Below are 14,239 nucleotides of genomic sequence, written 5' to 3' on the forward strand. Positions count from 1 at the left end.
CTTCTCAGAAGCTCAGCATTTTTCTTTCTCAACAGTTTCAATGAAAACTCCAGAACTGTGTCTCCTTGGTCCACCCACTGCTACATGCCTATCCCTGGGGAGATCTCTGGCAGGGGGATCTGATGAGGCAGTTATCCGGGCTCGGGTCACGTCACTGTCTTAGATCGGGAGGGGATCCAGCCCCCCGACCGCATGGAATGATGGGGGTGATGGTTCACCGAGGAGAACGCAGGTTCGGCTTCTAGAAGGAGGAGGACTTGGTGTAGACCCAGCAGCACCAGCAGGTGGCCGTCGCCCTTCAAGTCCAGCCCGTCGTTGCCCCTTCCTTCCTCCCCAGGCCTCCTACCGGCTGGCCTGCTTCCTGCCCCCCCCTCCCCCCTGCAGGTCCCGCTGTCCCGGGCCATCCACACTGATACGGCTCCTGGGGTGCGCGCGTGGTGTCTGTGTGGTTAGACTCTGGGCTCTCAGAAGGGTTGTGTCTCATCTCACGTCTGCTCTGTGACCCCAGCTCTTAGCACATCATGTCTGCATCTGTCGAGTGTCAAGGTCGTGCTTCAGGAATGGACGGAAGGAGGACTGGAAGGGAGCCTGAGTCGGCCAACATGCTTTCCTGCTCTGACGTTTTGCAGGTTCTCGTGTCTTGGTCTGTAGCACGTCCCCGTCGTCGGCCTGGGACAGCTGCAGAGAGGGTGTGAAGTCAGGCAGGAGGACCCGTGTGCTGCCTGACCCTGCGGACTATCGTGACCTCCGTGGGCGAGGTCACCTCAGGTCTGGATGTCCACTGTCTTGGTCCAGAGCATCGTTCCATGTGCGGATGGCTGCGGGGTATTTAAGGCTGCTTTTTCCTTTGTTTTGGCTTGTGTTTCTTTGCAAGCCCTGGGCAGGAAGGGCCAGGAGGACTGGGAGGCAAGTCCAGCTCAGACACACACATCTGGTCACACACAACTGTGTGACCCTGTCGCTGATTTGGGGTGGTCGGCACAGAGCTGGTGTACAATAAGTGCTCAATAAATTACAGTCAAGTGAATAAGTCAGAGGAATGTGATTTGCTGAGCCACAGGCAGGTGGGGCTTAGGATTCCCATTGTTTCGGTGGGATGGGGTCGGAATTAATAGGGTCCGACATCTCCTGCTGCCATTTTGAAAATATAGCTTATGAATGTTGAATCAGAAAGGAGATGGGATGGTGGTGTGGGCCCAGGTCTCTCCAAGACCCAGAGAAATTATTCATTACCAGAACATTTTTCTTTTCTTTTTTTTTTTTTTTTAAGATTTTGCCTCAAATGTCTTTAAGAAGCTAACCCCTCTCTGCAGACAAGCTGGTGAATCACAATGATGAGAGTTTCTCAGTGAGGAAACAATGAAGCATCATTGAAAGCATTTAAAAAGAGAGGGAGTGAACGATTGTTACAGCTTCAGGAAGAGATCATTTTCCAGATGAATTGCTAAAATAGGAGGAACCTGGCCTTTTCTGCTGTAAGGAAAGGATGTTCTGGAGGTGAAGCACTTACAGAAAGCGCCGAGTGCGAACTGAAACAAGAAGGATTAAACAACCATTGTTCTCGCCCATTCCTTGCAGTCCTGGAATGTTTCCAAAGTTGAGGCGCTAATTAAAAGAAGAATGTTCTCCTCAGACACATCTCAATGGCATTTGTTCCATTTTATCCCTTTATCCCGCAGGGAGCTTGTGGCCTCCGGGCCGTGCACAAGCGCGTGCTGTCTGGACTCCGGGGTCTGTGTCTGTGTCTGACCCAGCAAAGGTCCCGAAGCTCACTGAGTGTCTGGGGAGGGCCGGGGATCTGAAGGTCCTCACCCACTTAACCTTCTGCACGAAAATGGTGGAAAGCACAGGCTTCCTCGTGCAGAATCCCCACCCTCCCAGGGAGCCTGGGTTGGAGCTGCCCCTTTGCAGAGGGACCGCCAGACTCGACATGTGCTTCCATGTTAAGTGCCGCATCCTCAGACGGGAGGCTCTTTTCTCCAGGCTCTGGGTTCCAGACGGGAACGAGCCTCTTACAGCCGCTGTCACCTGTCTGGGGCATTTCGTGTCTCCTGGTCCAGGAGGTCTTGGGGGAGGACGCGGGCAGCAAGGCAGGGTGCAGGCATGGACTGGGGTCCCCGAACGTCCCTGGGCCTCAGCTTCCTCCTCTGCAGGATGGGGTCATCACAGCGCCTGCCTCAGGGGCACCGTGGGATTATGGGGGGCGGTGCTGTGCTGTCAGGGGGCTGTGCTGGGTGAGCAGGCGTGAGTGAGTGACCAGGCGGCCCTGCAGGGACGTCCATGTCCTGCGTCTGTGAGGATGCGCCGTATGCCTCACCAGATCCTGGCGGGTGTGCCAGGCCCCCGGCGCTGCCCCCAGATCCAGGGAGGTGACGTGTCTCAGGGACCCCGGGTTCTTGGCGGTTCTGATGCTCTGGAGAGGAAGATGGTAGTCCTGCCTGAGTTCCTGGAATTGCATCTCATAAGCTGTCGATGGTTAAGCGCAATCTCATTTCAGACCAAATCCTCCACCACCTTCCCCGTCCGGAACCCTCTTCAGGAATCTAAACAGCCACTGCCTCAGGGAGCAGCACATCTCCAGCCCCTCCTGCGGCTTCCTGCCGCCCTGAGGTGGGGACGGACTGCCAGTAGCCTGCAGAAAGCCTCAGGGAGTTGGGATGGTTGTGACGTGATCTGAGCCCATTTGGTCATGGACAAGGGTTCGGTTATTTTGATGCGTGACAGCTACTTCCAGGAAGTCTGAGATGATGAGGGTCACGTGCTCTCACACAGCCCTCCTCCCAGGTTATGATGAAGCCAGGCCCAGACCAACCCTGACACGCAGATGGTCGTGTATTACCCACACTTACTCGGGGGCAGACACTGAAGGCCCAGGTCAAGCCCTCCTGAGAGCCCGTGAAAACCCCAGATCTCCTTGCTGGAGATCCAGCCTCCCCTGCAGGCAGGGCCTACCTGACATCCCACAGGCAGGGCCTTTACTTCCTGCTCAGCACCACCCCACAGCATCCTCTGGTCCGCAAGATGGACCCAGAACTGCGTAGGGACCGTGGGTGCAGAGACCACCTGTCCTGCTGGTCCCTTTACCTGTATGTGTCAGATTTGGGGGGTGGTTTCCAAAATGTGTTAGCCAGTCCCCTCGTGACCAGTAAGAATGCGTTTCTAAGGCCTGGGGTGCTAGTTAATAAGCTAGACTTTTCACCCAAAGAAACCCGCTTCTGGGTTCACTGTGCTGATAAGATCACAGCAACGTCCAGTGCTGATCAGACATGACGCTGGTAGAAGCTGAGCGATGGGGTAGAAACTCCCCAACCTGGGTGCAAAGCCCCGAGGCAGCAGGTGGAGAAGGGCAGCTGGGCGGGGCCCGGCCGAAGGCTTCCCCTGGCCCAGGTCCCCTGTTGACTGGCAGTCCCATCACTGTGGCTGCTCTTGGACTCCTATGGCCTGGCCCCGCCCTTGGAGGCAGAGCCACCGTGTGGGGACGGACGTGAATGAGGACGGCTTCCTGGGGGTAGGAGCTTGAGACGAGCTGGATGCAGGGCAGGGGTTGTGCCAGCCCAGGGCGATGGCACAGCGGCTCTGTAAAGGAGACCTCCTCCAGGAAGGGCTGCCGGGTCGGGAAAGGGACGGCACTGTGGTCTCAGGGCGTCCGTCCTTGGCGTTAACCCCGAGCTCTGAGTACAGGCCCGGGTCCTTCCATCAATTGCTTTCAGCTGCGGGAGGTGGTGCGTTGTCGCGGTGACACATCCCTGAGCTCTCCCTCCAGGCTGTGCCCTGTCCCAGGGCTGCGTGAGGGCCATCTGCCGTCACTTTCCCACCCGGCCTTTCACAGGGTGACAGAGGCTCCCGTGGGCGACCCCGGGGCGCCCTCCCTTCCTGCCCCTGGGGTCCGGGAGGACCACTTGCCTCGTCACCCAGACGGAGGCTCGGGCTCAGACCCGACTCCAGTCCCCCCGCCCGTTCAACCCTCCTGGTCAGAGCGCGGGCAGTGGCAGGGGTGGAAGGGGAGTAAGTGAGTGTGGAAGGCCTCGCCCTGCTGTCTCTCTGTGCTGACTTAACCCCCCAGGTCTGCAGGGCCCGGCAGCATCGCCCGCTCCCAGCCTCCCCGGCTGAGCTGTTTCCTCTGACTTTGGTCAGTGACGGCGGGGGATCCGAGGCGGCCCTGCCTGGATCCTTCCCTACCACCCACCACAGCGAGGGGTCCAGCAGCAGGGTCCCCGCATCCCATGTCCTCCAGGCTCGCTGGAGCCCTGCTGTCCTTCCAGAGGGGGCGTTACCTCTGCCCCGCCCCACCTGCTCCCAAGGGGTTACCATCCATCACCTGGGACAACAGCCCCTGGGTCCTCTGCAGAGGGGTCAGCGGGGAGACTTCACATTCTGATGGGCTCCCACCTCCAGAGACGGCGTCTTCCTCACCAGGGGGTCTGGACACTAAGCATGGGGGGCCCTCGGTGAACAGTGTATGGACAGATAACAAAAGGCACTCACGTGCCCACCCCTCCTCATTTCACCGCCCCCCTGCAGAGACCCAGGGGCCCGTCCCTCACAGTCTGCAGCCTCAGCCTCGGGGCAGCTGGTACAGTTTCTTCTTTTCACTGTGTGCTTGTGACGGTCTGAACCCCCCAGTGCCTGCGTTAAATGCAATTTTCACGTGTGTGTGTGTCTATGGTTTCATACGTGTGTGCGTGATATTATATACGTGTGGATTTAATCTTCTCGAGGCTTCCTCTTTGACACGTGGCTTCTTTAGAAATGTGTTGTTCAATTTCCAAATATTAGGGATTTTCCAGATATTGATTTCTAGTTTAATTTCATAATGGTTCAAGAATGTCCTTTCACGACTGACAGTCTCTAATTTTCATGGCCCACATATGGTCTGACTCAGTGAAAGTTCTGTGTGCGCCTGAGAACGACTTTATCCTGCCGTTACTGTGCAGAATGTTCTGGAACATCTGTTAAGTGGAGTCGCTTGACGACGCTGTTTGGGTCGTCAGTATCCTCACTGCTTTCCTGCCTCCTTGTTTTACGGCGGCTGAGAGTGGCGTGCTGACGTCTCCTACCCTAACTGTGGGTTGGCCAATTTTTCCTTTCAGTTCTATCAGTTTTTACTTCGTGTAATTTGAAGTCGTGTTGTTAGGCACACAGCTGTTTAGGACTGGTATGTCTTCTAGGAGAGCGCACCCTTTTATCACCCTGTAATGGGCTCTGCCCATCCCTGGACGTGTCCTTGTTCTCAAGTCCACTTTGCCTGGAATTGGGATATTCATTCCAGCTCTCTCTTGTTTGCTGTTTGCGTGGTATACCTTCCTCCCTCCTTTTACTCCTAACAGAGAGATGTTTTTATGTTTAAAGTGGGCTTCTTTTTGATGGTTTGTAGTCAGTTCTTGCTTATTTTTATCCACTATGACGATCTCTGGGTGTTAACTGGTGAGCTGTCACCACTCACATTAAAAACGACAATTGATAGAGTGGGATTCATAGCAGCTGTCTTGCTAGCTGTTCTCTGTCTGTTCCTCTTGTTCCTTCTTTTTTCCCTCTTTTTTTGCCTTCTCTTTAGTCTAACTGAACATTTGTTATTATCCCATTTTATCTCCTCAATTGACATTATTTATACCTCATTTAAAAATATTTTTCGTGGCTGAACTATGGTTTGTAATTTTTCACTTTTAAATTATCTGAATCCATGTTCAAATAAGAGTTCAAATAAGGGCTTCCCTTGAAGTGTGAGACGCTGTAACATTATATGCCCGGCGCCTCTCCGCCATCCCTGGTGCACTGCTTTGTCGTGCATTTCAACTTTCCCACGCTCAACTCTCAGCAATTTGTTAAACTTTGAGTTTAATCTTCCTACCAGCTTCCTTTGGCACTGTCCAGTTCACCAAGTGCTGGCCCCTTTTCTCTCTGCAAGCGTCTGTCTGTCTGTCTCTCTTTCTCCATTTCAGGTGAGTTGTCTGCTGTGAAATCTCAGCTCTTTAAGGGAGTCAGGAAAAGCTGTTGATTTGCAGTCTGTCCGGCTTTTTTCCACATTGTCTGGGTGGGAGCTACACGCTTGTCTGCTCTCTACCTTTCTGAACGTAAACCATAATTCCGAACACAGTTTTGAAAGCAGCTTTTGATGAGATGAGGAAACAAGACAAAAAAACAAGGATCCTATCTAGTTTAAATAATTGGACAGATAGAAATGCCACGTTTTATCAATGTTCCAGCATCCCAAGGCAGTGGGGTCTTCATTTTCACCTAGAGTTGCAATGCAACCCCTGAATTATTCTTCCAGTGATTTATTCCACATCTGGTATAAGTAGCTTACGGGCAGTTCTAACAGGAAGATGCTGACTTGGTGAAATACCCATGGTATTCATACAGCCTCACCCGGAGCTTTTCTGATGGGCAGTAGGTCAGGGGGGCACCTCCAGCCAGGATGCCAGGAGCAGCACGCATGAAACAGAGCAGAGGGGCAGGCCGGCTTCTGTTTTGAATTTTCCTAAAACACTAGGTTGGTTTCACTTACAGCCACTGTCCCTCTTAATCACACACTGATGCGGGGCTGGAGCCCGGGGGCCGCTGCACCTCCTCTCACAATGTCACAGCTAATGTGATTGTCCCACCACGGTGAGGAGGTATGTGCGCCAGGGGAAACCAGACAGACCCAGGCGAGAGAGGGTGCAACGTAGAGAAATAAAACACAGCAAAATCCCTGGATAGATCGGCAGGATGATGAATTGTAACCGTCAGTAACGCGAACAGCTTAACCATTATTAAAGCATTTTCTTCTGGGTCTTAGATAGAGAGGCCAGGAAACAACCAAAGACCTGTACGTCCCTTATTAATCACGGAAGCACACTTTCATGTTTGCAGAATACTTTGCTGTCATTTATTATTCTTTTCAGTGGCTCCATCACAGATGTCTATGTACAGAAATCTGTACAATCCACTGGTTTAACAAGACATCTAGTTCAAGCTGAATGAGAGGTGGGGCAGAGGCAAGTTTCCTGGCCGTCAGGCGCAAAGGCTGTTACGAAGAGAACGCGGAGCTCCCCTGCGGAGTTGCCCGTGATGAGGCTTCAGGGGCCACGCAGAGTATTCGAGTCTGTGTCTCTCCATCTCTCTCTGCCGCTCCCTCTCTCTCCGTCTCTCCCTATGTATATTACACACACACACACATATACATTCATAAATATATATACATATATATGTCACGAGTGGCCACCTATTTCCTAGGTCCCAGGCTCCGTGGTTTCTCCATTCCCTTTCCTGAATCACTAGAACTCTCACGGTTCATCTCCTTTCCTCCTGTCCCTGAGGACACTGCTGAGATATTCACAGGAAACAAGTGAGGTTTTCCAAATGACCTCGGATGTTTCAGAAACTAAAATTCCCCGAATACAGCACAGCCCCGAATCCAGCTGTGGACCCTGTAGCGGAAGGACATGGCGGGGCCTCGCTTCCCCTGCTGTCACCTGCCTGGTCAGGCTCCTGTTCAGGACCCTGGAGAGCTGCCCACGGGAGGGGACACTTTGTGCCAGAGCCTCTGCCAGAGACCCTCACAGCCCGGGCCTGGCCCCCAGCCCCCAAGGGGAGCCTCCCAGCCCCCAGACCCCCAAGGGGAGCCTCCCAGCCCCTACCCCCCAAGGGGAGCCTCCCAGCAGGTTCCCAGCGAGGAGGGACGGTTAGGTGTAATATGAAGAGCCCTCTGCTGTGAGACTCCACAGCCTTGGAATGGGCGAGAAAGGAGGAACAGGCACTGCACTGGGCAAAGTCATTTTCTTCTTTTTTAATCTATTTTTTTATTGAACTATAGTTGATTTGCAAAGTTGTGTTAGTTTCAGGTGTACAGCAAAGTGATTCAGTTATACACACACACACACACACACACACACACACACACACACACACATATACACATACATGTATATATTCTTTTTCGGATTCTCTTCCATTGTAGGTTATTACAAGATACTGAGTACAGCTCCCTGTGTTATACAGTCGGTCCTTGTTGTTTATTTTACATACGATAGTGTGTATCTGTTAATCCCAACCTCCAAATTTATCCCTCCCCCACTCTCCCCTTTGGTAGCCATAAGTTGGTTTTCTATGTCTGGGTCTATTTCTGTTTTGTAAATAAGTTCATTTGTATCATTTTTTTTAGAATCCACGTATAAACAATATCATATGATATTTGTCTTTCTCTGTCTGACTTACTTCACTTAGTATGATAATCTCTAGGTCCATCCATGTTGCTGCAAATGGCATTATTTCATTCTTTTTATGGCTGAGTAATATTCCACTGTATATATGTGCCACATCTTCTTTATCCATTCATCTGTTGATGGACAGTTAGGTTGCTTCCGTGTCTTGGCTATTGTAAATAGTGCTGCAGTGAACATAGTAGTGCTCGTACCTTTTTGAATTATGGTTTTCTCAGGGTATATGCCCAGTAGAGGGATTGCTGGATCCTATGGGATTTCTATTTTTAGTTTTTAAGGAACCTCCATACTGTTCTTCATAGTAGCTGCACCAACTTACCTTCCCACCAACAGTGCAGGAGGGCTCCCTTTTCTCCACACCCTCTCCAGCATTTATTGTTGGTAGATTTTTTGATGATGGCCATTCTGACTGGCGTGAGGTGGTACCGCACTGTAGTTTTGGTTTGCACTTCTCTAATAGTGGGTGCTATTGAGTATCTTTTCATGTTTCTGTTGGCCATTCTTTCTTTCTTTCTTAAAGCCTTTACTTTGAGACATGATGGGAAAACCTAACAAGTGCACATGAAAAAGTGAGACATGATTCCAGCTGAGCGTGAAGCCGTGTAACCAAAGAGCTTTAATGCCCGTCAGCGAGTGTGCTGCCCCTGGGGCTGAGCCTGGCAGGCTGCAGGGCCGAAGGGGATGGTGGCCAGGACTCCTGTCCGTCTTCCTCAGCTCTCCTGCACAGAGCCCACAGCCGCCTCCTCGGAGCCTTTCCCGTGGGCAGCCGAGTCGTCACCCACGTCCCAGTGAGCAAAGGTCCCCACGGCCGGCGTGAGGTCACACTGGTGGCCCGGGGACCCAGGCCTCCACAGCGGCTGTGGCGTTGCTCAGCACACACGGCTCGCTGCGCTTTGGCCGGGTCTCCAGCAGGTGCCGCCAGGGGAGGCTGGTGATCGACGCCAACTCTGAAGCCAGTAGGGCACCGGCCAACAAACTGGACACCACACTTGCTCTGGTTGAATATACATATTTATATCCCCTTTGCCTGGTGACTCAGGCTGCGCCGCATGCCCACCCCTGAACCAGGCACGGTGGACGGAAGTCACCAGCTAACCTGGACCTGAGTCACAGGGTCCACTCTGGCTCTGAGGGACAGTCAGCTCCCCCAAACCACGGTGCCAGAAAGCTGAGGGGGAGCTGGTTCCTCACAGGGAATTTGGGGGCCACTGTGAACATTCAGAGCATCGATGCTGGTGGGCACGACAAGTAAGTGGACGTCACACCCAGGATGAGGACTTTCCTTCCAGAACAAGAGGGGGCATGTGGGCAAACCTGCCCTGGAGCCAGGGGACAGAGCACACGGGGGAGCCTTGTCCTGGGGCTGGAGTTGGGGGAGGGGTGGTGACAGGGCGTGACTTCCCAGGACACTGGCTCCACCGCGCTGAGAGTTTGTCACGAAGGGTCTTTTCCGTTTTACAGAACTTAAACTCAAAACATTTTAAATACCGGCACTGGCGCAATTAAATTTACTTTAGTTACGTCATATCTTTTTGGATCTAAAAGGAAAAACAGTAAACATGTCTGCAGTAAAATCGATAATTATCCTGGAATGAATTCCAAACCCTGGGGAGTAAGGTGACAAGTGGCCTTCGCCCATCTGGGCTGTTTTCAGCTTCTCAAGACCTTCAAGGCTGTGCCCTGTGAGAGGAGCCGGCAGCACACCCACAGGCGCAGCCTTGGGAGAGGAGGCCCGGCATCGGGGAGTCTCTTGCATGTGGACGGCGTCCCCCGCCTGCTTCGTGTTCCTCTCCTGCAGGTACCCCGCTCCTTCTGCCGTTGGCAAGGGACCTGACAGCTCTGGCCCTGTTAACAAGAGTTGTCAGAGGGCTTCGACTAGAGGAATTTTCCCAAAATCTTATCATTCATTGCTTTACTTTGGTTTAAATAAACCGTCACTTTAAAAGTTGCACATTCGATACGTATCCCTCAGCAGCTGCTCCTTTCAAATCTGGAGTTTCTAGGATCTAAAGACTGAAGCTGAATAATTCATGACATGCTCTTTCCCAGATTCGGGTGTTTTATTTTAACAGTGTTAACGTCACGAACACACTCGGCTGCAGCTTCCCCGAGAGCTGATGCGTGGGAACAGCCCCCGGGCCCACAGGCACGTGTGTGACCAGCCTCCCCGAGCCTCAGTTTCCTCATCTGCAAACTGTGCCACGGGCTATTGGGAGGCCGAGTAGGATGCACACACCGTGCTTGGCTCCAGTCTCTTTCTCTTGGGGCTCAGACACACGTGCCGTGGGTGCTATTAGCCCAGATGTTCCCCCGTCGTCGGGCTGGGTCCTGTTGGCGCATTTCCATGGTTTCCCGAGCACATCTGCACACGGTTGCTACGTGCCGGGTAGGTGCCCTATATGGTGGTCACTGTACCTAAAACGCACGTCCACCACCCTTCGGAGGACACGCGGGCCACAGCACGGAGACCAAGAAGGTTCTGCCAGGACCTGTCCACTGTGGTTTTGCCGAGGACTTGCGTGACATTCTCCTGAAAGCACACGTCTGACTCGGGAACGAGGTCCAATCGTGGCTTTAGAAGCTGGAGAAATCCGTTCGTTCGCCGGGTGGTCACTGAGCGCCTCTATATGCCAGGGACTGATCCAGCTGTGGGGACAGCAGTAAAGGAAACCAGTGACGATGGCTCTGCCCTCACGGAGCTCCCAGTCCAGCGAAGGGGTTGGAGAAGCCGGAAGAGGAGCCCCACGTGCGACGTGTGAGACAGAGTCGCGGGTCCTGGAGGGAGGGGGAGGGATGTGAAGCGTGTGCCTGGGAGGATGAGGGAGATCTGAAGATAATCCAGTTTGCCAGACAAATCCGTCAACTGAGTGTGCAGGAAGTAGCCTCACACCGACATGTGGGGAATGAGTCACGTGACGCTAAATAAAGCTAACGGCAGCTTGGGTCACGTGCTTCAGACAGGTAAGACCCCGAGTCTCGGCCAGCGGAAGGCGCAGGGTGGGAGAGGGACGCTGGCCGGGGCGTCTCTGCCCACAGGTTAACCGGGGCCCCGGCTCCCAGGAACGCTTCGCGAGCGCCTCAGGCCAGTAGAGCCCTGCGGGACCTGCTCTTTGGATCTGACCTTTACGAGGAGATCACGGCACTGGGTCCGGTGCCATCTTGGAACGCGGCTCCTCTGGCGTCAAAGCCCTTGGTTCTCAGAGTGGGGCCCTGGACCAGCCGCGCGAGCATCACCTGGGAACTCGTTAGCGCTCAAAGAAACGTTCACGCGTCGAGGCGTGGGGAAGTCATTCCGCCTCGTGCACGAGTTAACTTGATTTTATGCTAACAAAGCCAGCTCGTTTATGGCCTGTTAAACACACGCTGTACATCTGCTTTTTTCACTATTAAAGAAAAGCGCACGCGGGCCAGAAGAATGTCCGTGTTAAAAATAAATGGCTCCCCTCCCGGGATGACAGGGCTGGTCCTTCTTCAATGATAAGACTCCCTTCCCAGGTGCCAAGGCCACACTGACGCGCTGTGTATGCGCTGGTCTGTTTTTTTTGAAACCTTGAAGGAATGTATCTTTGACGTGTTTGACGTTCTTATTTTCTGACAAGACATAAAACTGTGCTGAAACACATGCTTCTCGGGAGCCGTTCCTCAGGATCATCTGAGCAGCTGCTTTTCTGGGCTAGAGTCCTCAGTCTGGCTCAAGTAAAACCCTTCTCTATTCTTATTATAGATCGTTGATTGACTATTTTCATGGACACTGGAGACGTTCTCCAGACCTGCTCGAGCAGAAGCCCTGGCCGTGGGGCCCTGCGACCTGGGTTTCAACAAGCCCCCTCTGGGTGATGCCCGTGCTGACATCTGGGAATCTCTGGAGTAACAACTCCCGGAAGATTTCTTCACACTGAACCATCCCTATTAGTATCAGTTTATCCTGATGACGTCTGGCCTCCTCAGAGACAGGGAGCTGAGAGTTCTGAGGTTTTGCTCTGGCCTCTCCTACTGCAGATGGAGCCTCTGGGCTCTCCTCAGAGGGGGCAGCAGGGCAATGGGGTGTTTGCCCTTATCTTGGAAACAATTTAGTTCAGATTAGATGGGCCACCAGATGGGCCACTAGAATGAGGCCAGCCTCATGCTGTAAGTAAATCTCGGCTGTGATACACGGGCTCCGCTCTGCTAAAAATGCCTTTATCCTCCGGGTGCAGTTCTGAGCCGCTTATTTCTTTGATGAGGGATCACAGCCATCAGCTGATGATCGGGGGAATTTGTCCCCCATCACCCAGCACCAGCAGCCCTATTACCTTCTCCAGCTCGCACAGATGTGGACTCTGTTGACTGAGTGAGGGGCCGTGTAGTGCATCTGACGGTCTGCTTGGTTTGTAAGTCCTGCGTCGTGATTCCTTCTTAGCTTAGAGACTTAGAGACATCAGAGACTTGCTATGGAGTCTGGGAAGGAGTCGGGTAGAGACGCAGAGATGGAAGTTACTCACATAGTGCTTGGACCACGGAATCCCAAGGAAGAGTTTACGAAGAGAAGGTGGCTAAAAACAGCCTTGGGGGATGTCTGCATGCAGGGGTCACAAGGAGGAGAGACAATGGTGGAGGCAGATAAAGAACCAGGCAGGGAGAAAACTGAGAAGTGCAGTAAAACAATCAGTGACAACTTTTCACAGTGAAGGAACCAAGGCTTCAGAAAGAATGAAGATGAGACTAAGGGTGAGCCCTGAGTTGGAGGAGTCATGAGTGGCAACATCGCTGAGGCTGGAGGGCAGGGCTTTGGGACGAAGCCCGCCCGCCCCTGCTCAGGAGGCTGGGGGAGGGCGTGCAGTGGGAGAGGGGCACCACCTTCTGCCCTCCATTCTCCCTGGAGGCCAACGTGTATCTATTCTCTCCCTCACTGGACAGATATCCTTCGAGGAGATTTAGTCAAGGAAGAATGGGCCTAATGGAGTCCTTCAAGATAAGTGGCCCCTGTGTGCCGTGTTGCCTGCTCACGTGGTTGGGTCTCCTGCAGACTCTTCTGCTTTTATTAGCTGAACAAGCTGCATTTGTCTGTTAGTTTGCAAATGGCCCTGTCCCTCAGTTCTATTCCTGGTTTTACAGGTCTCCTGGGTTTTGAGAGATCTTTTTCCTTCACTAATTGGAGCCAATTTCTTCTGTCCTTGGGTCTACTACTTAGATGGTCTCCACGGTGCAGGCTGTTTCCACGTGGCGGTGGAGAGCATAGGGCACAAAGAATGCCCATGCCTGGGCTTACTGGGCCACCCTGCCCTTGGGGCCTTGGGGTGACCCTGTCTCTGCAGGGCAGATCCACTTATAACACGTGCGCTACCTTGGAGTTTTAGTGCTGTTTCTGAACACCGTGTCCAGGCAGTGAAAAATCACTCTGATTTTCCCAGTGCTCATCCCAAGACATGGGTCTCTTCACAGCTGCCGTGGCTTTGTGTGAATGTGGTCCCCAAACTTGGAGGAGCTGGAGAGGTTCAGGAGAGTAGAGTCAGATAAGGACAGTGGCCTGCCTGTCTCAGGCAGCTGGAATGTAGATGTGGGGGCTGGAGCTCAAGCAGCCATTTTGGAACATGAGGAAGAATCAGATACCGAGGAGTTCCTAGAAGCAAGAGAGAGGAGCGATCTTCCCTTATGACTGTGAATGATGACGCCAGCCCTGGACCACACTTCTCCACACTTGGGTTTTGTGCGAGAGAGTAGCTTGTCTCACAGGAGCTCCTGTGGACTGAGGTCTGCAGACGCTCACAGCAGACTTGCCCCACCCGATGCAGCCACAATGGATGCATTTCTGCCCCCTGTGCTGTGCTGACTGGACAGAGCAGCTGCCCTCTGGCTCCTCAGAGAACAACGTGCTCACGAGTCCCCTGGGGCTGCTTGCACTGCAGATATGCTGATTCCTGGGCCGGGGCTGGAGCCTGGGATTCTGCATTCCCCACATCTCAGGGGATGCCAGGCTGCAGCTCCCTGACCACCCCTGGGGCCTAGAACTCATCTGCCTCACGGGTCTCGGCCTGGGTGCTCTCACCTGCCCCATGCAG

This window comes from Orcinus orca, chromosome 15 (genome assembly GCF_937001465.1).
Source record: "Orcinus orca chromosome 15, mOrcOrc1.1, whole genome shotgun sequence".
Taxonomy (NCBI): Eukaryota; Metazoa; Chordata; class Mammalia; order Artiodactyla; family Delphinidae; genus Orcinus; species Orcinus orca.